The 24544-nt window shown below is 37.0% G+C and overlaps 1 protein-coding gene across 3 annotated transcripts in view; it reads left to right on the top strand.

Moving 5' to 3' along the window:
- The window catches only part of CHST8 (carbohydrate sulfotransferase 8), a 178156-nt gene that overhangs the window by 135497 nt on the left and 18115 nt on the right, over positions 1-24544 (top strand). The window lies entirely within an intron of this gene.

Raw genomic sequence — 24544 nt, 5'->3', positions numbered from 1 at the left:
GATTCACTCCTTTTCAATCTTACAGAACCCAGCAATTTCTGTAAACAAGTATGGTTCCTTAGAAAATAAATAGAACTCACTAAAGTTGCTTTGAGATCCAACATTAAAAGCAGATATTAAAAGCAGATTTCTATCCCTCCTGTAAAATTTTGTATTTTACCTGAATTATTGCTTAGATGTTATTAGAACCAGTGTCACCTCTTACACTGAAACCTACAATGCTCCCTACAAAGGACACATAGGAAATATTTTTGAGGTTTATTCAATTGTAGAAGATCTGATCACCAGTAAGTTTGGGATTGTCTTTTCCTTTCCTATTAAGTATGATTAAACATCAGTTAACTTGATCACATGAATTCAGGTAACTGCTGTTGTTTAATAACCAATTTAACCAATTGTTAGAGGTCTCCTCAAAGCACAGATTTTAGTATTGGAACAAGACTTTTTTCCAAAACTCCATGAATTGTGCAATTATTTTAGGCTATTTACCACTCAAAAATTCACAGATTAGTAAACTCAACAAGAATGCTCAATTTTAAAAGATATTTTGTATTATTTATCAAAAAGAAGTATAAATGAATACATTATGTGACCTACAGCATAAGATTTCTTTGGTTTTTTTGCTATTTAAAACATATATTTGGACACTAATATGCAAAAAATATATATTTTAAAATGCAAACCAGCAATTCATAGTTACACATTAATTAAACCACTTCCAGTTTTCCTATTTTCCTAGTGGGTGCTGTCAAAAACCAGAACTTTTGTCATACTGAAGTCACACCGACATACTCAGAGTTGTTCCCTTTGTTCTCCTCCTCATTAAGGAAAAACCTGTCATTAAGAGAATCTATTTAAAGCAGGCAGGAAAATGTGTTTGGGCTTTGATTATGGCAATTAAAAAAATCCTGCTGTTCAAAGATGGGGCTTTTTTATTTAAATAATGCTTCATGTTCTTCTAAGACATTTTACTAAGAAGATTGTTAAATCGGGTGATAAAGGGCTACTTTTGTCTTTGAAGCTGAAATATGTAACTATTAATTCTTATCTGTCTGGAATTAGAAAAGCTTCAATATCATATATTTTAAAGGACTCATTATCAAAATTTGCCAGGCTTCATAAAACAAACAAATGCTTCACTTCCTGCCCTCGTTTAATTCCAGCCAGACAATTTCTTCTGCTTCTTGAAAAGGAATATTTCTTTCAACATTTAACAGAGCAATATCTTTGTATTTCAAATTGCACAGACTGTGGTTGGGAAGCCATAACCACCTTCTTTTCAAAGCATGAGAAATGGGACAGTTGTCAGGGATGTATTTTAAGAGGAAGGCTTAAACAGAATAGGGTAGGTAAAGAAAAATGATGTTCTTATCCTTTTTTTTTTTTTTTTTTAGCGCCAGAACAAGACTAACATACAACTGAAAGTGGCCAAGTAGGTCAGCTGACAATGCAGAAGGAAGTACCATGACAAAACCTTAATTCTCTCTCCCTCCTACAGATTTGAATGTTGGCAAATTATTCATATCACACACACACACAAAGATTTCGACTGGCAAATACACTGAGCTGAAAAACCCCATGATGAATTACATTTCCATATACTTTCAAAGTTCTGACAAGTAATCCATCCCGCTGAAATTACATCATTTCAGATCTCTAAGCAGACTTGCAAAGTACTGTCAGTTTTCAGATAACCCAACATTAATATTTCCACCAATGACCTTCAGAGCTATATTTCCCACTAAAATCCAAATGACGTTGGTCTAATGATGTCAGGATGCTGTTTATTCACTCCTGGACAGATAAGTAGGTGGAATTATTTATAACGCAGTTTGGATCAGAAGTAAAAGCACAAAATCCATACCCAACGTATAATGAAAGAAGACAAAGTAACAGTGTGAAGGATAAAGAATATACATTTACACCAACTATGTTTATATTTTTCCAAATAAATGTGTGAACAGTCACACAAAAGAAATTACATGAGCTGTCTCATCACTGCTGAACTCCAGCTCCTGAATTTGTCACCTACTGTTTATGTAAAAAAGGCTCTACACTGCAAAATAGCAAAATGTTATAAAAACATATATTGGATTGCCTTCACTGCCCTGCAGACATCGCTGAAACATTTGCTGGTCTTCTGCCAGTGCCAAGAAAGTGATAGCTTCAAGAAGCAACGTGTCTGTATTTGACTCTGCCCAAGTCACATGCATCTAGAGAACTGGTAGCAACACACTTAAAAGAAAATAGTTAACAGAGATCAGAGGTTCTGCTTGAGCCCTGCATCCACAGGGTCCTTACTGCATACCCTCAGAGCCAATCCTCGCTCTCTTCACGGAAGGGAAGGGCAGGCACCACTGCTGCCGACCCCAGCTCAGCATTGCGGGCTCCAGCTACCCCAGGTCAGCACCACAAAAGAATTGTCCTGGCACAGACCAGGCTGTCATGATATGCTGCCTTCAATTTACAGGAATTTAGTACCCCCAGTAATACCCAGCATATGCAACTACCAGTTCTAATAGCATGACACCAGTCAGAACTGCTCAGCAAACATCTGACTAGTATGCCCTTATCCAGTAGGCTGAACTAAAAAAAAAAAAAAAAAAAAAAAAGAAACAAAAGAAAAAATACAGTTTTCTTGATTCTTCTCCCTCTGCCTTATATCTTTCCAAGATGATCCACTGCCTTCTTCCAGACTTAACCATCCCAATCAAATTCACTGATAAGCCAGGCCAGCGCTTAGTTTTGCCTGTGCTGTTTTAGCATCTACAAAGGCTAAAGAGTCAGTCATGAAACCATATAAATCAAGAGATATAAACTTAAAATAGAAAGTCTCTAAATCCAACTGCTAGCCTGTATTCTAACTGTTTTAATGGACTCTGAAGCTTATGTGACCCACAGCACATTAGAATTCCCAACATTTCCAAAAGAGTAACTACAGGGACAAGGGCCTGAGTGTCTGAAAAGCAAGAACTGGCACACAGTCTGAAGAGAGGTACTCAAAAGTTTAAATTGATATGATATTCTGAGATTTGTTTCAGAAGTTGTATTTTCAACCTTTTACGGCTCACTCATTTATAGCTTTATTAATGAAAAAAAGAATAAGCTAAACTATTTTTCAGTGATAATGCATATTAATGAGGAACTGCAAAACACATTAGACCATTCTACCTTTCAAACTTCATGCATTTAAAAAGCATAAATGGTTTGGCATTGCACTTTAGAAACTCAGCCCTTCTTAATAGGTTCTATTCTGTGACCTTGAGTTAAATAGGATTCTTTTCCCTTCTTGTTGACTCCAAAACTGGAGAATGCCAACCTATTATGAATGTTTCTTCTGAATACTAGTAAAATATTTTCTTTTCTTCTGTGCTTTAATGAAAGGATGTCTACCCTTGTAATAGATATTTAATAGTAGGCAGGTTTTGAGATCCAATACACTAAGGTTGTCTTGTACTGACTATGTGTTAAGAGACATTAAAGATTACAGTGACCTGGTAAATATGGTCATTACAAATGAATTAATCATAGAATCACAGAATAGTTTGCGTGGGAAGGGACCTTAAAGCTCGTCCAGTTCCAAACCCCTGGCATGGGCAGGGACGCCTTCCACTACACCAGGTTGCTCAAAGGCCAGTCTAACTGTGCAAAATTCCTTGAAACCAATAGAGCACAAATATTTTCTTTACAGTCAAAACTAAGGAGTTTTTAAATTTAAAAAGAAAGAGTCTGTCTTCAAGAACTGTCTCTACATACAAAACCCAAGACATGGTACTTGCAATGACAAGCACTATGCATCAGTATTGCACAGAGAATCCTACCTGGTTTTTTGCTTTTGACCACAAGCCCAGCATGCTTAGTGGTATATGGTATTGACACAGCCCTACATAATTCAAACACTTAAAAAAAGAGAAAAAAATAGTAGAGAAACAGAGTCAATGGGAAGCTAACAACTTAAATGGCTTGCTGAATCTGCACTTCATTTTTATTCTGTGAATTTACCTGGGTAGAGCCCTCTTCTATAAGGAGTTAAATATCTTTCTGAACTACAGTTCTTGCCAACTTCAATGAAAGACATAAATTGAAGTTGCTCCACCTAAAAACCTAACAGTCAGAGCAGGTAAGCAGCAGGCAGCCTATAAATACGATCTGGTATACTAACAGCAAGGAAAGGTACTAAAAGGTAAATCTTATACAAAGCTATTTTGCACTGTGAATAGTAAAGAGAATACTTAAGAAATACTTATGAAAGCATTTATTTGCTCCAAAATCTCTAGGATAGACTCTAAATTTATAGGTAAAACACACAGTGTTATAGCTATGAAAAGCAGTTCACAATTTAGCATTTAATAATCATAAATGTGACCATAAATCTGATGTAAATCAGACTTTGGCCATTCCACAAAAAGCAAATATTTTAATGCTCCACGTTGGCAATGATCGAATAGTAAATACTGTGAGACCCTTAACTGAGCTGTGGTCATAATGCTGTGTAATGGAATTCTACAGTTAATGCTGACATTGTAATTTAATGTAATGTTAGTCATGGAGGTATATATTGTATTTTAATTCCAAAAAAAAAAAAAACAAACCAAGAAAATGATGAAAGCCAAAATCACTGTGCCTATAGCACAATGTATTCGCAACCAGCAGAAGCAGGGGAATGAAAATAAAATTATATTTTATCAATTATTCAGACACAATTACCACCACTTCTACACAGTCTACCCAGACAAACTTTTTCTAGTACACCTCACCCCAGCTATTTCAATATGAATTATTCACTAAAACATTAGGAAAATAATACTTAGTGAGAAGTGAAACACTTTGCAAGACTGTCTGTTTTGACAGGAAAACTTCAGACAAAATTAGTAGATATGAAAATGTCCTTCTCAGTCTTAAATATAATGTTTCAATTTTCCCCAATAAAAATAATTCTTCATTTCAAAAGCCTGTAATGATGATTTGTGCAAAAAAATTTGAAAGAAATATTCTGAATTTATAAAACTATCTTGCTTATCCCAAAACAATATTTACATAATTTCATAAAAATGACAGTCTCTCTAAGCAGGAAGCTCTCTGTTCACTCTAATTATTTCAAATATGCCAAAGCATCCACATTTGGCACTTGAAATCTGTGACTCTGCAATCCTTGTTCTTGCAATTGCTCCTAAACCAGGGAAATATAGTATTTGTTTAAAAGGGAGATACAGCACAACTAGTAATCATACTTTATTTAGTAAAACCAACTGTCCTTACTCAAGTTATTAAAAAGAATGCTATCTAATCCCTGAGTAAACCTTGTGTTAAATTAGATTAATTAAAGCAAATATTATTTTTTAAAAAGGCATTTTATTGCCTTTATTGCCTATTTTGACATCCAGCACATTTCAATTCATAATTAGAGCAAATGCAATGAATGTATCAAATGAAAACAATGTAATGCTTAAACCTTTAAAAATTATTACTTTTTCCTATTAATAAACAGACCCAAGTGTATAGTCAGTAATATATGACCTGTGATCAAACATCCACAGTTAATTATGGTATTTTAATTCTCAAAACCAGAAGCATTTTAGACATCATCTCCACTTTCTGAGGATATTTTGGGTAGTTTTGACAGCTGCAGGATGTGTAATACTTCAAAGGAAACAGGAAACCAGCTTGGGATGACTTTTTCATTCCACCCCATTGTGACCTCCTGCGATATAGACAGCTATCCATGAAACTGGACTTACACTGCATCTGCAAGCTGACTGCTCCTATTTCACAGAGTATTTCTGGAGATGTTATAGTAGAAGACAATGAAATATATAAGCCTTAAACAGAATAGCTCAAGCTTTAGAAATACTGTCAAGCTTTATCATGAATTAATTTCACTTTTAGTTTGGGAACAAAAAGTAATACAGTGTATGTTTTCCAGCCTTTCACTGTTTCCACTGTCTCCAAGTTTCCTCTTAGACAGTAAGGCCTGGAGAGAATGGCCCCATCTTTTGATTGTGTCTTAAAGTCCTAGTACGCCAGAAACAATATCAATAGCTAAGAGTGTTTAAAGGAGTTGCTTATGTTAAAACAAGAATATCAAAGTTCCCTGCAAAAGCTTACCTCTTCAAAAGTCAGAAACAATGAAGTGTATCTGGAGCTACATCCATGACCACCTAATGAACTACTACCAAGAACTTGGGGACTGAAAGGACTTAGTATGAAAACTCCAGAGAAATTGCTTACATCTGCTCAAGGATGAGCATGTCTGAAAGGCAGCATCAGCTAGTTCTGGAGACTATATATTTTCAGTCAAATAAGGACAAGTTTACTTTGGGAATTTAAATCTGAAATGTGGCTTGGGATTTTTGACTTCATACATTTCTAATAAAAACAAAAAATCATCAGTATTTAAATGGATTTCAATAAACCAACTCAAAATATTTTTTCAAGCATTTCTTCCTTTCAAAAGAGCACTTTGTTTAATAAGCAAGATATCAGTGAAAAACAAAACAAATCACATTTCAAATCCAAGGTGATGCATACTTTAAAAAGAAAAATTACTTCCTTAGACATGCTTATAATCAGCTCAACACCATTATCCAACAGCTCTCCTTTAAACATTAATCATACCACAGTGCATGTTTGCTTTCAGAGTTTTGTCTCATGTTGGCTTTGTTCCCTTTTCCCTGTTATTTCCACAAAATACAACACAGACTCATAGCTATATATCAATAGAGTAATTCTACATTAAGGATAACTGGCTAATTGCACTCATACAAAATCTTCAGGTACCTTTTCTTTGTGTTTATGGTAGATGCAAATATATCTTTTTTTACAAAAATCACCAATTTTATCAAAAGGATATGAAATGTGGAGAAAAATATAACACGGACTTAATCACCAATTCAAAGATATTGCTGCTTCTAACTTCATCACTTGTGACACCAAATGAAAATATTTTTAATTGTATAATATTGACTTTTACTCTAAATAGACTTTAGAAAGCTTTTATGCCCATTTAATTTCCTGTGTTTCTTGGGAAGGCAGAATTTTTCTGAGTTGTTACTACTTCAGGTGCAGCCATTACAACTGTCTGTAAAGCTAATAAATAAGGCATATATGAAAAAAATATATACCGGAAGATGTCCATTTTCCGAAGTGCGTCACTATTCCCCTTAGGTGGTAGCACTTTAGGAGCTTCCTCTTTCTGTTCATGGCAACGTTGTCGATTTCTCGTATTTGCATGCTGGCAATTAGCGTTAGCTAATGGATCCTTCAGAACTTTTCCTCCTATGGCAAAGCTGCATACATGTCCTCCAAGTTACTGTCCCGCTGATGTATTTTGTAAAATGATGCACCTTTAAAATTTCATTATTATTGATTGCTACTCACTTTCTGCAATGCATAGGTTATCCTGCTGCCTCACAATCTTTCCTATTCTAAGACAGGAAAACGAGTTTTTAACATCTTTCTTTGTCCTCATCTCAATTTCATAGGCAATGGGAAGAAAAAAAAAATAATCAAGCAGGCAAAAAAAAAAAAAAGAGGAAAAAGAAAAAACATATTTTTTTGTCAAGCTGAACTCCCAAGACTCCCCTTCTACAATATAAAAATCTGAAATGCATGTTACTCTTGCTATTTTTTATATCTATAATTCATTTCATCAGACTTTCTTTCATGCAGCCATAAAGTGATTCAAACAACAGAAATGATCCGCGTAAATAGAGAGTTGGTTTTCATTTTATGCCTGGAACAGCTAGGCTTGCGGATATGAAATTTCAGTTGTTACGTTTAACATAGAGAACTACAGCCTTTCAAATATACAAAGTTATACTAATCTCAAACAAATGAGACACTGGCTCTCACTCAGGGTAAATCATCATGCAGTGCTACTTCCATAATAGCTTTAATTAAACCTGTTCTCGTTTTGGTCAGGTTGGAGACCACAGAAGGGCACTGTTGGCTGTCTGAGCCTTTTAGCTATGATGGTACTAATGGTCAAAGCACCGCGCAAGACAGCGTCAGTTTTTAGTATGCCTTGCTAAGGTCATTTCTACCCACAGTACAGTAGCGAGAGGCAAAAAGAAACATAACCAAGGGCAACGCATGTATTTGCAGCTGACCAAGAGCAAAGTGCATTTTGCTGTTGCACCACAGGAGAAATAGCAGCACTGGATTGCTCTGTTAAGTGTGAAATACATCTTTTGTCTTAGAATGTGGCTAACAGAGCTACCACTGATCATGGCTTGTATATAGTGTGTCTTTCACTGGGGGCTTATCTTTGTAGATTTTTCTATATACTCAGGTACTCAAAACGGATCTTCGTCTGTTCATATATAAGCCAAATTCCATGGGCTCAGATGCAGTTATAGCTTGGATAGAAACAATAAAAATGGTTACAGTGAACCAGATTTGGTTCAGCTGCAAGATAGTCCTCCTCAACTGGAATCCAGTTTAGGACTCAGTGGAGTTAGTGTGGGTTAAACAGCTCAAAAATTTATCTCTATCCCAAAGACCTTCCATCTGAGGCAGAAAAGAAGCCAAACAGCAAAAGAATCATTATTCCCATTTGCAGGAAGGAATGACTTGCGTAACATCCCACAGGGGATCTGGAGTAGAACTGAACCTCAAAGCTGATAAGCCCAGCTTGCTCCATCATCTTCCTGCAAAAGATGGTACAGACATGATACTACTGTTTAAGACTCTCTGAAATTAAAAGGATTTTGGCCCCACACAGAGCCATAGGCATTTATATCCATGAGAAACAAGAACTATGTAAGAAGGATTAAGCAAGATAGTCAGAAAGAAAACGCATATGCTTTTTATGGAGGTTGGTGAAATAGTTTAACTATGCCGTGGAGCTGAGTAGGAAAGCTGATTTATCCTGTGAGTGCACAGCAGTTGCTCCCTGCTAGAGCTGCTGTTTAAGTTTAATTGGAATACACAGTGTTTTTATAACATTTATATCACAGAGAACATTTAAGAAAAAAGACCCTTTCAGTTCAACACACTTATTTCTGTTGTGATTCTGATCACTGAACCCAAGTGGAAATATGAGCCACAGAATGATTTCATTGCTGCCTGTTTCAGTCAGTACCTCCAGAGGCAGAAGCGGCTGCTTGCAGAGAAGAAAAACAGGCCAAGACTGGCTAACTCAGGGAACTGCAATGGAATATGGAGCCTTTCATCTACAGGTCACTGCTCTGAATCCAGAACAGGGCTGTAGCAACCAAAAAGTTATTACCATCAAAAGCAGGTTCAGTGGCCTAAAAGAAATCATTTAAATGGCTTCAGCTTCATCCAGGCACTCACAGCAGAGAAACCATTGTTACAATTAGCAGAACTGCAGAGTCATCTGCCATGTGGAAGTTTTTGGTGGGTGTCTGCATTCCCCGAAACAGCATAGTGTCACTGAAAAAAATCCTGTAATGGTTCTTTTGGCCAAGAAAATTTAACATTAACCCGAAGACTTGAGTTTTTTCAATTTTTATAATTATTTTAGGTTTTTTTAGCCTCATTTGGTAGTTTTGCCTTTCTCCATGCTGTAGATCACATGATAAAGGTCTAAAAAAAAATTCCTAAAAAGTTATTTACACAAATTTTGTGAGGTAAAAAATTGCAGTATCTTCAAAGGCCAGGGAAGGAAAGAATTCTTCTGAGAAAAACTGCAACAGCCTCCCAGGGAAACAAAATTGTTAACCAAGTGTATCTACCTAAAGCGAAAATTCCCAGTTAGAAGTGAAGTCATGGGGTCTGACCAGAGTCATCCTCAGACATCTCACGCTTCTCCAGCCATGATTCTGCATCAGCTTAGACTGCATCTGCCATCCTGGTGTCTCCAGCCACGGCAGAGTGTCCAGGTGAAAAACCTGGCTTATCAGAAGGAACAGCATAACACATCCAAACCAGAGCCTTCCATTGTTAATATACTTGCATTTGGCTCAAACATTAAACACAAAGAATTAACTGAAAACTTCCCATTTTCCAGAGAACTATATGTGTGTATGCAATCTATAAAATTGCAAGAGAAATTTTAGCAAATGCTACTACAGAGCAACTGTAATCTCAGAGCCTAAGGACTACTAGTGATTAGGTTTGTGTCTATACTATATCTAAAAAAGACTGTCTCCACACCTGCCTGCCAGCGTTCAATAGTCAGGAATTCTGATAATTGGGTGGCTCTTCAGGACATCTGTGACTTGCTGCAGTTTTCGCATTGCCTGTCTTAGGCTTTGATGCTTTTGCTAGTTTTCTTAGAATCATAGGATGGGTTGGAAGGGACCTTTAAAGGTCATCTAGTCCAAACCCCTGCAATGAGCAGCAACACTTTCCACTAGACCAGGTCGCTCAGGGCCCTGTGCAGCCTGACCTTGAACACTGCCAGGGATGGGGCAGCCACAGCTTCTTTGGGCAGCCACAGCTTCTTTGGGCAGCCTGTGCCAGCACCTCACCACCCTCATCATAAAAAAATGCTTCCTTATATCTAGTCTGACTCTAAGCTCTTTTAGTTTATAACCATTTCCCCTTGTCCTATCATAACAGGCCTTACTAAAAAGTCTGTCCCCATCTTTCTTATAAGCCTCCGTAAGTACCAGAAGGCTACAATAAGGTCTCCCTGCAGCCTTCTCTTCTCCAGGCTGAAAAACCCCAACTCTCTCAGCCATTCCTCTACAAGAGGTGTTCCATCCCTCCGACAATTTCCGTGGCTCTCCTCTGGACCCAATCCAAGAGGTCCGTATCTTTCCTGTGCTGAGGACTCCAGAGCTGTATGCATTTCTCCAGGTGGGGTGTCACCAGAGCAGAGAGGCAGAATCACCTCCCCTGTTTACTGAAACAGTAACCGTCTTTGCTTACAAATATAGGTATTGCTTCATACATATAGGTAGTCCATTGAAGCCTAAAGCACTGCTTATCCATCCTATAGGCAGCACAACACTGGCTGTCCCTCTGCTTCCACTCAGAGCACCACACACCAAAAAAATGGTTAAAAGCCTGCTTGATGTTATAACAAATAAAGTGCCACAAATAAGCATCTTTCTTTCTCCTCCTCTACCATTTTGAACATATCACAGAATCAGCTGTAGCTGTTTGGTAAGAATTCTGTCAACCGTTTGTATTTAATACCACTTTCTGTGACTAACATTAAGCCCAGTGAAGTGACTCTACCATGGCTTATCCATAAGACAGCAGCTCCTTCCAGAATCTCTGCACAGCATTACCACACTCTTCTCAGCTGAGAAGCAACTAACCACATTCTGCCACCAAAGCATTTAGGAAAGCTGAAGCCAAGGCTGGATTCAGGCAGACATGTTCCTGTTATATTTTGCATTCCAGTTAATATTCTTGATTTTATCAATCACATTATGTAGGTGCAAATGTTACAGCAGAGGCCACACCATCATTCAGAGTTTAATAGTTAAAGACATGCTTGTGCTAAATAAATTTGTGCAGTTCCATTGTGAAAATTCTGCGTTCAATAGGTCTCATCAAATTTTGTTCCCTGATATGCCTGGATTGGTTTAATAGCATGTTCAGCTGGAAAACAAAACATGCAAGGGCGACAGTTCAAGAGTCTTTATCAGTCCTTTTCTACCCTGTGGGTACACGTAATGTTTCTGCAGTTAGAAAACTCACATATATACAGACATGCCCAGTGGATTTCTTTGTTGATGAAAAAAATGTTTCTGTATATTTATGATAACAGCTCTGCAAAGCACTCTGAGAATTATACAATTTAGAGCCTTATGAGTACCTAAATATAAGATTATTTTTAAACAGAAATAGCTGTAAATATTTACAAGATGCAAAGAGATTGCTGAAAAGCTATCAGTATATGACAATAAAAATGCAATATTCACTGTGAAACTTCACATGCTTCACACTACAAAGCGTTACACAACACTAAAGATATGTTAGATAGAGGTATGATAGATACCTGAGTCCATAAAAGTCACTCCAGGAAGCATCCATTTAGGTGCATCCACAAAAGCAAATAATGCCTTTCCTATTTAAGAATAAGATAGAGATTACAAAAGAGCCAACCTCTAGTGAAGCATATGAATGGAAATCCCAAGGTTTCTTTCTAGAAGATACAGAACTATTAAAGCAAGCTGGGATTTTGTAAAGGTTAGGCTTTACAATTCTGTCTTTTGATCACCTTGCAATAAATGGTCCATTTATTTGAACTTTTTGGTTTCTTTTTGACATATTACTTAGGTGCACAATGTAGTTTGACCTATAATTCTCAGCTCAGCAGCCAGGCATCTCTCATATAGTCAGACTTCTTCACATTTAGGTATGTCTGTAGAACAACAGCCAGTTCTATTATATGAGCCGGTTTTAAGGTAGATAAAGGTAGATAAGGTAGATAAAAATCTGGTCCCAGTGAAGTAAGCATCATGGCTTCAGCAAAACAGATATTTTACCATTTATTATGTAATTATATTCCTTTAGTGTGGAAGAAACAAAAAGTATCTCAATGACGTATAAAATCAATTAAGTTAATTGCTATCCTGTAATGTTTTAAGGGAATTTCATTATTTTCCAAACTCTTCTGTAGGTTTCCACAGCAATGATTCTTTTTCTGTACTCAGTTTTGTAGGATAACTGTAAAAACCTACAGGAAATCACTGACTTGGATATAGAAGGAAAGACTGAGGAGCATGACTCAAGTAGGGACTTGTCTTTATTAAATTAACATCCACACTCATTTACACAACTATCCTTAAAAACCTTAACCTTTTGTTAAAACTAAATATTGAAACAGTATCAAGGGATGAGATAAACACCAAGGTTATAAAGAATTAATGATACATGAAACTGCATCTTTTTGATCTCTGAGTGATCCCGCAAATCAGGGTTATCAAACAAAGGTCAGCAAAAATCACACTTGGAAAGCTACAAAAATAGAGCAGTTAGGGAAAAAAAAAAAAATCATAAAAATGTCACTATCATGTCTTTGTTAAAACCCCACACTTAAGTATCTAATTGCAAGGGTAACATCTGAGTACTAGTTCCTTTGATCTATAGTTTGCTGTCAGGAGCTGAGCAAGCCATAAATTTACTTAAGGTTTTTTTTGTCAATGAGTAAAATACCTCGAAAGCAAGACAGCTGTGCCTATTGCTTAGATATTCCTCTGGTGTTTTAGTATTTCCCACTTCATGCCCACCAGGTGCACATTTCACACGCAGCGAAAGCATCAAAACAATGTACCTACATTCAAAAAATCATCATATGTTTCAGCCTCTGGGAAAATAACCACCCTTTTGTAAGCTGTGGAAATCTAGTTTTACAGAATAAAAGGCTTCCTAATGCCATCCATGCATATGGTCTGATCCTGGCACCCCATGACTGCATGCAACAACCATGGTTCAGAATTACAGGGCTTCCCTGTCTCAGACATGAGGGAATCATAGAATCACAGAATGGTTTGGGTTGGGAGGGACATTAAAGATCGTATAGCTCCAACTCCCTGCCACAGGCAGGGACACTTTCCACTACACCAGGTTGCTCAAAGCCCTTTCCAGCCTGGCCTTGAACACTGCCAGGGATGAGGCAGCCACAGCTTCTCTGGTCAAACCTTCACCGGTGCCAGTGTCTCACCACCTTCACAGGGAAGAGCGTCTTCATAAATATCTAATGTAAATCTCCCCTCTGTTAGTTTAAAGCCATTCCCCCTAGTCCTATCCCTACATGCCCTTGTAAAAAGTCCCTCTCCTGATTTCTCATGGGCCCGTTTTAGGTTCTGGAAGACTGAATACTTTACAGTCTGCTACAGTCAGCCAAATTCCTGAAATAGTTAAGAATTTACTATGCATAATTTCTCCCATCATGTCAGAATAATCTAATTTTTTCCCTCAAGTTGTTTCAAAGTACTTGTGAAAGGGGAAAAATATTCGATGCTGTAGTTGCCTTGGCACTGCTGATCTGCCCTGTAGAATACAAGGCAAAGTGTGAGCTGGAAGCACAATGTATGGCTACACAGTGTCTAAGAGTTCACCAGGTATTAAGGATAGCTAGGATTGTGTCGGTAGCCTAACTACTTCATTTGTTCTGAAATTCTACTGGGTAAAGCTGTGAAACAACGAGGGGAAAACAACAAAAAACAAACAAAAATACCCCAACAAACAGGAAGAAAAAGGGCAAGACCCTGTTCCAAATGAATTTGTTATTTCATTTTCAAGTAAGCATCTTACTGCATTCTCCAGGGCACCAGAGAGTAAACAAGCAATAGCTAATGCTAAAATTCTCATAAAAGCACAATCAATAATTGAGCTGTAACTGTGGTATGCTTTGTATGCTGTTTGAGTTTCAAACTTGGTAATTACTTTAGATCACCCATCAATGATTGTTTGCCATTTGCAAGTTTTCTTACACTGTCAGCTCAGTGGGATCCCTTCGTCTTGAAAAACAGGCTTTTCTAAAAAACACTTGGTCAGCCTTACATTAATGTATGCCTTAATTTTATCCTATAGGATCAGGAAGAAAAAGGATTGGGCAATAGGTCAGATGAAATACAGCCAGACACCCTGAATTTTCCCCTGCTATATGCTTATTATAAGAAATAGTAGATATACAGCAGCTGTACATAGTCACTTGTTAATAATTAAGTATTGATGATTTCATCTCCTTGCCAATTTTATACTGCATACCGAAGGAGGCTAGCTGTATTAATCTGATACAAAGACCTATCGTTTGGAAAAATAAAACCTCTCTTTATGAGATATCCATAGCCATCTGCAATATTGTTTATTTACCTCTTCAGTTCTGTTTAATATATATTTGGGCCTATAACATACCGTTTAAATGCCCTCTCTCAAGTGTAATATTCTTTTCCCTGTTAATTGTGGAAAACGTAGATTTTTGTGCAGAATCAGAAAGTGAAAGAAGGTCATGACATTCTAGTGGGCTTTTCTATGGTTTATAAAACCTTCATTAAACTTTTAGAAGACATGGCCTTGAGTGGCTTGGGAGAAAGCAAAAACCTCAGAGTGCTTCTGGGGAACATCACCTGTAATTTATTCACTTTGAATGCTTTCTACCGTGCAGCTCAAGACAGATGCATGACACGATTCAAACATCCACAAACCCGAGGCATGAAGTAATTGAATCCATAACCAGAAGCTGGTAAATGGGTAATCTTATGAGATATTCTGTAAGTGGTACATAGAGAACATCTTGCTTCACAATCGTTATTTTGCTGTAGCACAGAAATCACATAATGAGGACTTCACGCTGTTAGGATCCTAACCCTTGATTGTTAGAACATTTCAGTCATATTAAAAAAATGATATATTGCAAGCAGATAGGGAGAAAAATAGTAATTGGAAGCTCAGCAGTGGGTTAAAGCCACAATTTATTTGCCATTTCCCTCACATTAGATGAAACATTAACAGGATTATTAATAAGGATTCAGTATTGGGTTTGTCACATAACAGCAATGTATCAAACTACTCTACTGCCAAAAGCATGTTAGTACACTTCTCTTAAGGCTATAGAGAAATCGTATCTATGCTAAAATTACTGAAAAATGTTAATTCTTATAGTTGCTTGAATTAGGACGAGACCTTTAAAGTAGAGAGGCACAAACAATACATCCATCCAATGGTATTGATTTCTCAGTTACACAAGGTGAATGCATTAAGGAAATTGAATTACAAATGAAAATTTGGCACTGATTTATTATAAATAAGATGCTGATGAAAAGTGATTCTCTTTACAAGATGCTTTTCTAATTTCCACTGCAATTGCTGTCACCACTGTAGTCACAAGGTCCCAGAAAAGCTGGTTCTATTTTTGGTCATGGAGTTATAATTCAGAATTGTTTCAAGGTTTTTTGTGTTACTTCTCCACTTAATTTAGCTTGATTCTTTGACTCTTAAAAAACCAAACCAAACCCAAATGCACCCTCCTTCACCAGTTGCTCAGATGCCCAGAGCAATTTCAGAAATGAGAAGGGGGTTTGATACCTTTGACCTCTGCAAATGTGAGCATATTTTGCTGTGGTAACATAATACCTCTTAACAGTTCACTTATGCATTGTTTGCCACTTGGACTTTAAAGACAATTCCCCATTTTAGGATAAAAAGCAACAAAAATATTCCTCTTAAAAATATCTATAAGTGAAATCTGCCAAACTGATTCAGGATTCTGCTATGGTATCTTCTCAAGATAACATACTGCATGGCTTTTATTTTTAAATTCCTGAGATGAAATCATTATAGAAAGTATTCATTTTAATACTTCATGGATTAACTGAAAGACAAGTTCATAAAAATAATACGTGTATATGACATAATTAAGTATAAAAAACACCATGTAATTTTTAGCTATTCCTAGTTCATCTACTTGAAGGAAAAATGTACTTTGGAACAGATTTTGGTTTGTTAGGTTTATATATATATGTATATATATATACACACACACACAGAGCCTCTTTTTGAAAAAGAGTAATACCCTTTAGGTCAGTCTAGAACACTAACTTTTAAACATGAATCCAGCTGCTGCAGGTAATGATTAGTTGAAAAGTCACAAAACAATAAACAGGAAGACTTCTGATCTCAGGTTAGGGATGGGAAGGAAGCAGCTTGCTTTGAAATAATTATTTTACTGCAGAGCAGAAATGGCATAATGAGAACTTCACACTGCCAGAAGCTGTAACCCTTGATTGCTGGAATACAGCTGTCACATTAAAAATGACACACTGCCAGTAGATTGGCATAGCTGCAGTAATCATAGACCTCACATCTGTGCTACACTTGCCCAATTAAGGAGATTCTTAATGGAAGTCTAGGCCAAAGTAAATGGAATTATTTAATATGCTTTATTGCAGCAGTATTGTCAAAAGAAATAAATGGAAAATTGGGACTTATTATTCTGACTGACAATAGAAAAAAAATTGAAAAGCCAGAACCTGTTGCTCTAACAAACCATCTTCAAGAAACTATTGCACAGAACCTCAGGTAGTTTAACCAAAGTGTTCAGTTACAGCTATATACTTCAAAGCTAAATGCTTAAACCAAACCAAAGAAATCAGTTTTCATCATGACATGGATTAGGGAAAACAAGCTTAAGCACATCTTCAATGGAGATCACATTTCTATATGAAATTCTGCATTTCTATAGGAAATCCTATTCCTTTGAGCATGAGTCAGGCAGCCTTCATTGTATCTCAGCTCTTTATTATACAATTCTAAATACAAAGAACATAAGTGATACACACAAGCCTGGAACGTCAAACCGGATTGTAGCTGCCAAAAAGAAGAACAACTGGCTTAAGACTGAGCTATACTGGTTCAAAACAAATGCAAGTCCTTTCATTGCTGATACTATCTGCTTATCAAAATACCACCTTATGAAGGAACTACTTGTAAACTTCCACCAGAAAGAGGGGAGTAAGATACTGAAGTCTTATTCAGCAGTATTTCCTTACTGTGAATATCTTCATTATCATGATTGCAATGATTTTAAGTATTTGCACATGCTTCTCTATCTTGATGATGGGACAATCTTTAGCTCTTATAGTTAACAAATACCTTATCTGTAGTTCCTACAGACACCCTTCATTTGCAGCACTGCTTCTACATCCCCACACCCCAAGACAGACTGCAGTTACCTCTGGTACCAATTTCATCTTCCCTACCTGCAAGATAAAAGTACTGGGTTTCACAGAAGGAAAACAAGAAATGATCTTGCAGTTAGATATCCAAGAGTCTCGTGAGAGGAACAGGAAGAGTTATTATTGCAAATATAGACTCATAAAAAGGGCTTGGGTTGGAAGAGACCTTAAAGCTCATCTAATTCCAACCCCCTGCCACGGGCAGGGACACCTTCCGCTAGACCAAGTTGCTCCAAGACACTGTGTCCAACCTGGCCTTGAACACTGCCAGGGATGGGGCAGCCACAGCTTCTCTGGACAACCTGTGCCAGTGCCTCAGACCCTCACGAGGAAGAATCAAATATCAATATCAAATCAGTATCAACTATCAAACACCTTTGTGAGGCGAAGATCATTTACTAAATGTCCTGCTGCAAAATGCAACTGGGCAACCTGAATGGGTCCCCAATTCCGAATCTTGAAGTCCATAATGGTTTACTGGATTCACTGAGCAGTGGGTTGGATCTGTTCACCTGGGGAATGTAGTTCAGGAACACATAGAATTGTTCTGAATTGCCTGAAGAAATGCAGACCTATTTTTGTCCTATGGCATTTGTTTGTCAAGTCTGAGCAGTTAATTGAACAAACAGCTAATAGATACATTTTTGGTAGGTTGGTCTAGATACAGATGATAGCTTTTTCACTAAAAAATTATCTTTTGAATGGTAGCAGGCAACACGAAGCTTATTAGTCTATTATTTGGGGGGGGGGGAGGAATCACATTTGCAATGAAATCTCCAAATTATCTAGCCAAAAATTTATCTTTCTGTGTATATACTTATCTTTCTGTGTATATATGTATATATCTGTGTATATATGTGCAAAGCACTTCATGCCCCCTCATGATGATTTCTCTCTGTCTCACTACAACTTGGCAATAACTGAGGTAACCACTGAATAAATTAAACACCACCAACACCTATCAAGATGAATGAAGAACCTCTGTAGTACTCGTATTGTTATAATGTGAGCATACTAACATGCAGTGAATAAAATCAGCTGCAGCATAACTGGATGTAACTACATTAATTTCCAAATAATTTGGGCTTGAACCATTACCTGGTACCAAAAAAAGCTTTGCGAAGTAAGGAAATTCAGCACAACTGTGATTCCAGATGTTATGGTTTTAATGAATATGAAGATATTTCTACCAGTACAGACTTAGATCACTGAACAGTTTGACATTTGCATGCTCTATTAAATGCACAGAAAAATGAGGTATTTTTAATATTTTCTCAACCTACAGCATCAAAATGTATCATGCATTGCCAAATAAAAATACTGTTATCAGTCTTTATTTGATATGGTGCTGCAAACGAAGCAGTGCCAAGTACAGGGTGCAAAGATGCTGGTACCTTTCTGCTGAGCTGCCTGCAGCTATTCATGGGGCAGGCTGTAAGTCAGGACCATGTGTTAAAACATTCTTCACAATGTGACAAGGAAGATCAATGTTAAACTCCATGTAAGAGACATTGTTTTCTCTAATTTATGTTCCTATTTCTTTATTTTTCCTACATTAAGGGTAGAGAAGACTACCTGGGCAACAAGGATTAAGAAAGATGGGGGGGGGGGGTGGGAAGATGCATTTCCAATGTTTTGTTATTAGGTCTTACCAAAGAATTTAATAAGTTGAATTTTCCTATTAATGCAATTGAAAATTTAATGAGCTTCTTAATTTATGATTTCACTAGCTTTGAATTATAAAACAATAACACAAGCTGCACTCTTATTGCCTGAGTGTGCCTGAAGATGACAGCATGTTTAAGCTTTCACTTTAGCATCTAATCTAAATATATTAACAAAGAGCACAAAAATCATTGCAGTTGTTCAAAGAGACAGGACAGAAATAATTATTTTTGTGACAAACAAAACTACGCTATTAAAGCATTATCCTTACTGATACATTCCACATTGTGGTGGAGAATCTCCAAGCTCTTTGCTTAGTATCAATAAAGGTTTCTGGCACCCATGAGAGCTTGTTAAGAAAGATTATTCTCAATAAACCAATAACTGGAAACAAGATCCAGCTGGTAGTATCATGAAAATTTAGGGTCTGAGCCAGGTCTTAGGAGGTACTGGATGTACTCAGATCTTCTAAATGTGCCTGGAGATGTGGACACATACCTCTTCAGAAGACAGCCTGTTCTCTGCACTGTTCTGTGATATTGCAGGTTTTTTCTTGAATGACTTTCCCACTCATTTCAGAACTTCTGGGGCTGTGCAGTTACCAAAAAGGTCACTACCTACCACAGGTCAGCAAAAGCATTACAGCTTGGAGTCCATGTAGGCTAACAGAGGGCACTTTCATGACATGTCTTAAGCTCTACCTGATCTACACTGCAAAGCAAACAAGTGAGCAACCCAACCACTGAGTTCAGCTTGCTCAGGATAGAGTATCTTATCATTACAGATCCTCACTACAGCAGACTAGTCACAAAGGGTATTTTCCATATGAATCTCCATATGAAATGTATCTCCCATTATCCCAAACAAAAAGGTTCGTATCAAACAGATATTCTTAATTCTTTTAACAGTTTTATGCTGTTTCATTATAGTTTAATAGTAGTGTTAACTACAGATTTGTTACGTTACGTAGGAGTTGACATATTCTGTTATTTTTATTTTTTAAAATTATTACCTGTAGTGTTTTCTTCAAAACAGAAAATACACAAAGAAAATTAAAACGCACTGCATTAGTAGATTGGAGGGGATGGTTGGTTTGGGTTGTTGGGGTTTTTTTTCTAAACATATTATGCATTGATACTTCTGATAGTCATAGGAAATATCACTATAAGAGAAACTGAATATTCCCCACATGAAAGCTTCCCAAGTTAATCTGGTTCATTTCACCAGAAGTTATGTTCAAACCTTGAATCAAAATCCTATTTTCACCTGGATCTGAACTGGAAAAAGCAGTACAGTAAGTTTTTATTTTGTCCTTGGGAAGACAGGCTCAGTGCTTAATTACATCTACCATCACACTTTGACACCTGGAGTAACACTATTCATAAATTTGAGTTATTGTACCCAACCGCCAGTCTTCCTATCAGGTGGTAGTAAAGTTGGGGCAGACCCAAAAGTTTCAGAGCACAAGTTCATTCTAGTTCAACACAAATCAGCTCCCTATCTGACATATGTTAACTCTCACTTGTTGTACGACAGTAGCTCTCTCTCCAATAGGAAAACTGGTAACTTTTTTTGCCACAGAGGTCTACAGACTTTAAAAAGGAGCAGATTTCTGGACTTTTTCGTTGCTGTAAGAAGGCGTGCATCACTTTTTCAATCATACTGGCTATGCTGTCAAAAGATTTATTGGAAGAATACAATAAACTCAGTGCAAGTGATCTCAAAGGCATAAGGTAGTTCCTACTTCAGGAGACAACCTACTTCAGATGTTTACATGCATCATTGTTGGAACTAAGTGATCTAGAAGGCTACAGATCACTAACTGATCATCTAACATTGCTTAATTTACTACCAAGACAAGCAAATGGTTCATACCAGTCAACCTGCTGTTGTTTTTAAGGTTTGGGTTTTTTTAAACAGCAACTTCTAGTTTTTGCAGACAGGCTAAGAATTCGAGGATGAGGAGGAAGGATGCCATTTATGGGCATTAGTATTCAAACTGTCTTCCCCAGCTTGTCCCTTTTCCTTTCTCCTTCCTCTAAAGAAAGCACATAGGGGAAGAACATGAACAGAAGTAGTTGCAAGGTTTAACAGTGCCTGATTTGTCACTGCCAAGATTCATCAGTGATAAAGGATTACAAGAGGGAACAACTGAAAGGTTAAGGATTTATCTAGAACATCTGAAGCAGATATTAAACTGAGATTTATAGCAAAGTGCTTAATGAAAATTAATGTTTACTGCCATAGCTATTGTAATACTGGAAACAATGAAACTTCTTCCTTTCCCAGGAGCCACAATTGACCTGTTACACTGGCTAGCACACCTAAGACCAGGTACATCTGTTTAATGTTTTGCATTTTGGCTTTACTGGGCAGAAACTCCACAAGGGTGGAGCCCTGTATGCAGGGGCGAAGGCTTCTGGAGATGCCTGTGAGAAACAGGTTTTAAGTGCCTAAATGTGATTCACTGCCTGCCGACACTAACACCCTATGAGTAATAAAGACTTTTATAAAAGCTAATAAAGGCAGCTTTATTGGTTTTGTACAGCCACAATCAGCATTTTCCTTTCAATAGCTATCTAATGACATGCTTTTAAAAAGAGTTATAGGCTTGAAAAGGTAATAAGAGGTATTTAAAAGACATGTAGTTAAGGACACAATTTAGTGGTGGATTTGGCAGTGCTGGGTTAACGGATGGACTCAATGATCTTAAAGGTCTTTTCCAACCAAACCGATTCTATGATTCTTGTAAAGATCAATGAAAAAATAACAGGCCATGAGCAGAAGCATTACAAGCCCAAGATCTTCATGCCCATGCTGTTACGCAGGCTCACCTGAATCTGATGAGAGATGGTGGTACTACCACACAAGCTTACTTTTAGGAAGTGAGCCACATAAACCAGAGAGGTTTTTAGCTTTCACTACATAACCCAGTTATGAACTGCATAAAATTTTAAAGGAGTACTTTTTTTTTGAAGTATGAAACTGCAAAATCAAAGGCTTCCATGTATGTTAAAAATAGCAGCTTCAGCTATGAAAATAAAGAAAAAAATAAAAGAATATAATTATGGATTTCCATGTTGTGCTTTCTGCAGTAAGTATACCTTATCTATTTTTCCTCCAAATTTAGAAAATGAAAATCACTATAATATTTTCTGTTCTTACTAAACTATTTTTAACAAGATTTAGGTTCTTAGTGCTATAGCTTACTATCTAAAACACTACACGGATTTTTATTTAATTTAAAGTAACTTTTACTTACAATGAAATCAGTATGAAAAAGCAGTATTCTTATAAAAAAATAGAGGAGATGATTATGAGGAGAGGAGAGGAATGGGTGTTCATTACTACCTCCCAGTTTCAATAAGAGTGATGCATAGAAGAAGGGAATTTTTATTCAATAGTTTTAAATGAGTAGCAGCATTTTACATGTCATAAATGTCTGGACATTTATCTGCATTAAAGGAAACATTAAATACAGATAAATACAATTAAATAAAGTTGAAACAAATGCAATTCTTCATTTGACCCAGAGTTTCTGTATTACCTTATTATTCAATAGTTCTTTAATTCAGTAACAAGTAAATTAGGTAGAGTGTTAAGGCAAGAGAAATCCCTATCTGGATTTCTAGTTATTTGTAAGTTTATTCCTTAAATAAAGCCACATGCAGATAAGGGAAGGCAGAAAAATCTTCAAAACATTAGAAATCCTAATAGGCACTTTTTTCTTCAGATGTTTGCATATATTCGTTTTGGTTGTTGTGATAGCTTTAGGGTGTTGAAAGAGAAGAAAGAGAACCCTGAGAACAAGGGGGTGGTATAGTTCTATGGGGACAATTGTTACACAGCAATAAGAGACCAGTTCCTTTTGGAGGACTCACAGAGGAGTATGGTTTAAGCAAAGATACTATAGCTAGTTTTAGATCTCTGTAGCCTTAATATAACAGGGAAGAATTTCTTTGCATTATTTTACTGACAAAGGCGAAATCATCAAAAAAAATTGCTGTAGTGGGTTTCTTTTTAACAGAGTTATGCAGATTTTCAGAATATAACCAGAAAGTAGCTTGTCAAAACAAATTAAAACCTCTTGATTTAATAGCCACATATCCTATCCACATCCAAATTCATTTGAAAGACTTTATAGAACCAAATAAAGCTTCCAAGCCACCACATTAAAAATCACACAAGGGGTTCATATAAACACAAATCTCACTTTTGCAAGGAATATTTCTATTCTCTATGCCGGCTAGTTCACTGTGACACTTCAGGTGAGATAGGATGTGAGGCCAACAAACTGCATAATGATATTTGAAAATCTATCCCATCAAAGGCGCATGCAGAGTAAGAGCATTGAGAAAATGTCAACACTATGTCTATCAATATTAACATATAAACACAGATAGAACTTGGAAGAAATTCTGAGACAAAGAAGGTAGCACAAAATACAACAGGAAAACCTTTCGGGTAGAAGTTAGAATTAAAAAAAAAAAAGAGAAGTCATTCTTTGTTCAAAAGTACTGCTTGTGATCAGCAACATAATCCTCAGTTAAGGAGACCATCATTAGGTATGCAGATCACCAACCATTTATGTTCTTGGCCAATCAGTTAACATGCTCTGCACTCTGAGGAAGGCACATTCTTCCTATTTCATAGCTGTGGAGACTGAGGCAGAGAGATTTAGTGATGAACCCAAGCCTACAGACCAAGTCAAGTATGCTAAGCTCAGAATTTTATGTCACACAGGTTTTGAAACCTACCACTTTGCAAACTGTTGAAAATTAAGCCCATTTAAAACACAACCAGCAAAACATAAAAGTAGTGTTACCTAAATTAAGTAACTGCTGTGGTTTTAACCCCAGCCAACAAGTAAGCCGCACACAGCTGCTCACTCACTATCCCCTGGTGGTATGGGTTTGAGAATCAGAGTAAGAATGAGAAAACTCGTGGGTTGACATAAATACCATTTACTAAGTAAAGCAAAAGCTGAGCACGTAAGCAAAGCAAAACAAGGAATTCATTCAGCACTTCCCATTGGCAGGCAGGTGTTCAGCCATCTCCAGGAAAGCAGGGCTTTAAGAGTTACCTGGGAACACAAATGCCATCACTCTAAATGTTCCCCTTGCTTCTTCCTCCCCAAGCTTTCTGTGCTGAGCCTGATGCTGTATGGTATGGAAGATCGCTGGGGTCAGTCGGGGTCAGCTGTCCTGACAGTATCCCCTCCCAACATCTTGTGCTCCCCCAGCCTCCTCCTCACTGGTGGGACGGGGTGAGGAACA

The sequence above is a fragment of the Strigops habroptila genome, chromosome Z (genome assembly GCF_004027225.2).
Source record: "Strigops habroptila isolate Jane chromosome Z, bStrHab1.2.pri, whole genome shotgun sequence".
In the NCBI taxonomy this organism is placed as follows: Eukaryota; Metazoa; Chordata; class Aves; order Psittaciformes; family Psittacidae; genus Strigops; species Strigops habroptila.
This window is presented reverse-complemented; position numbering and strand designations above follow the sequence as displayed.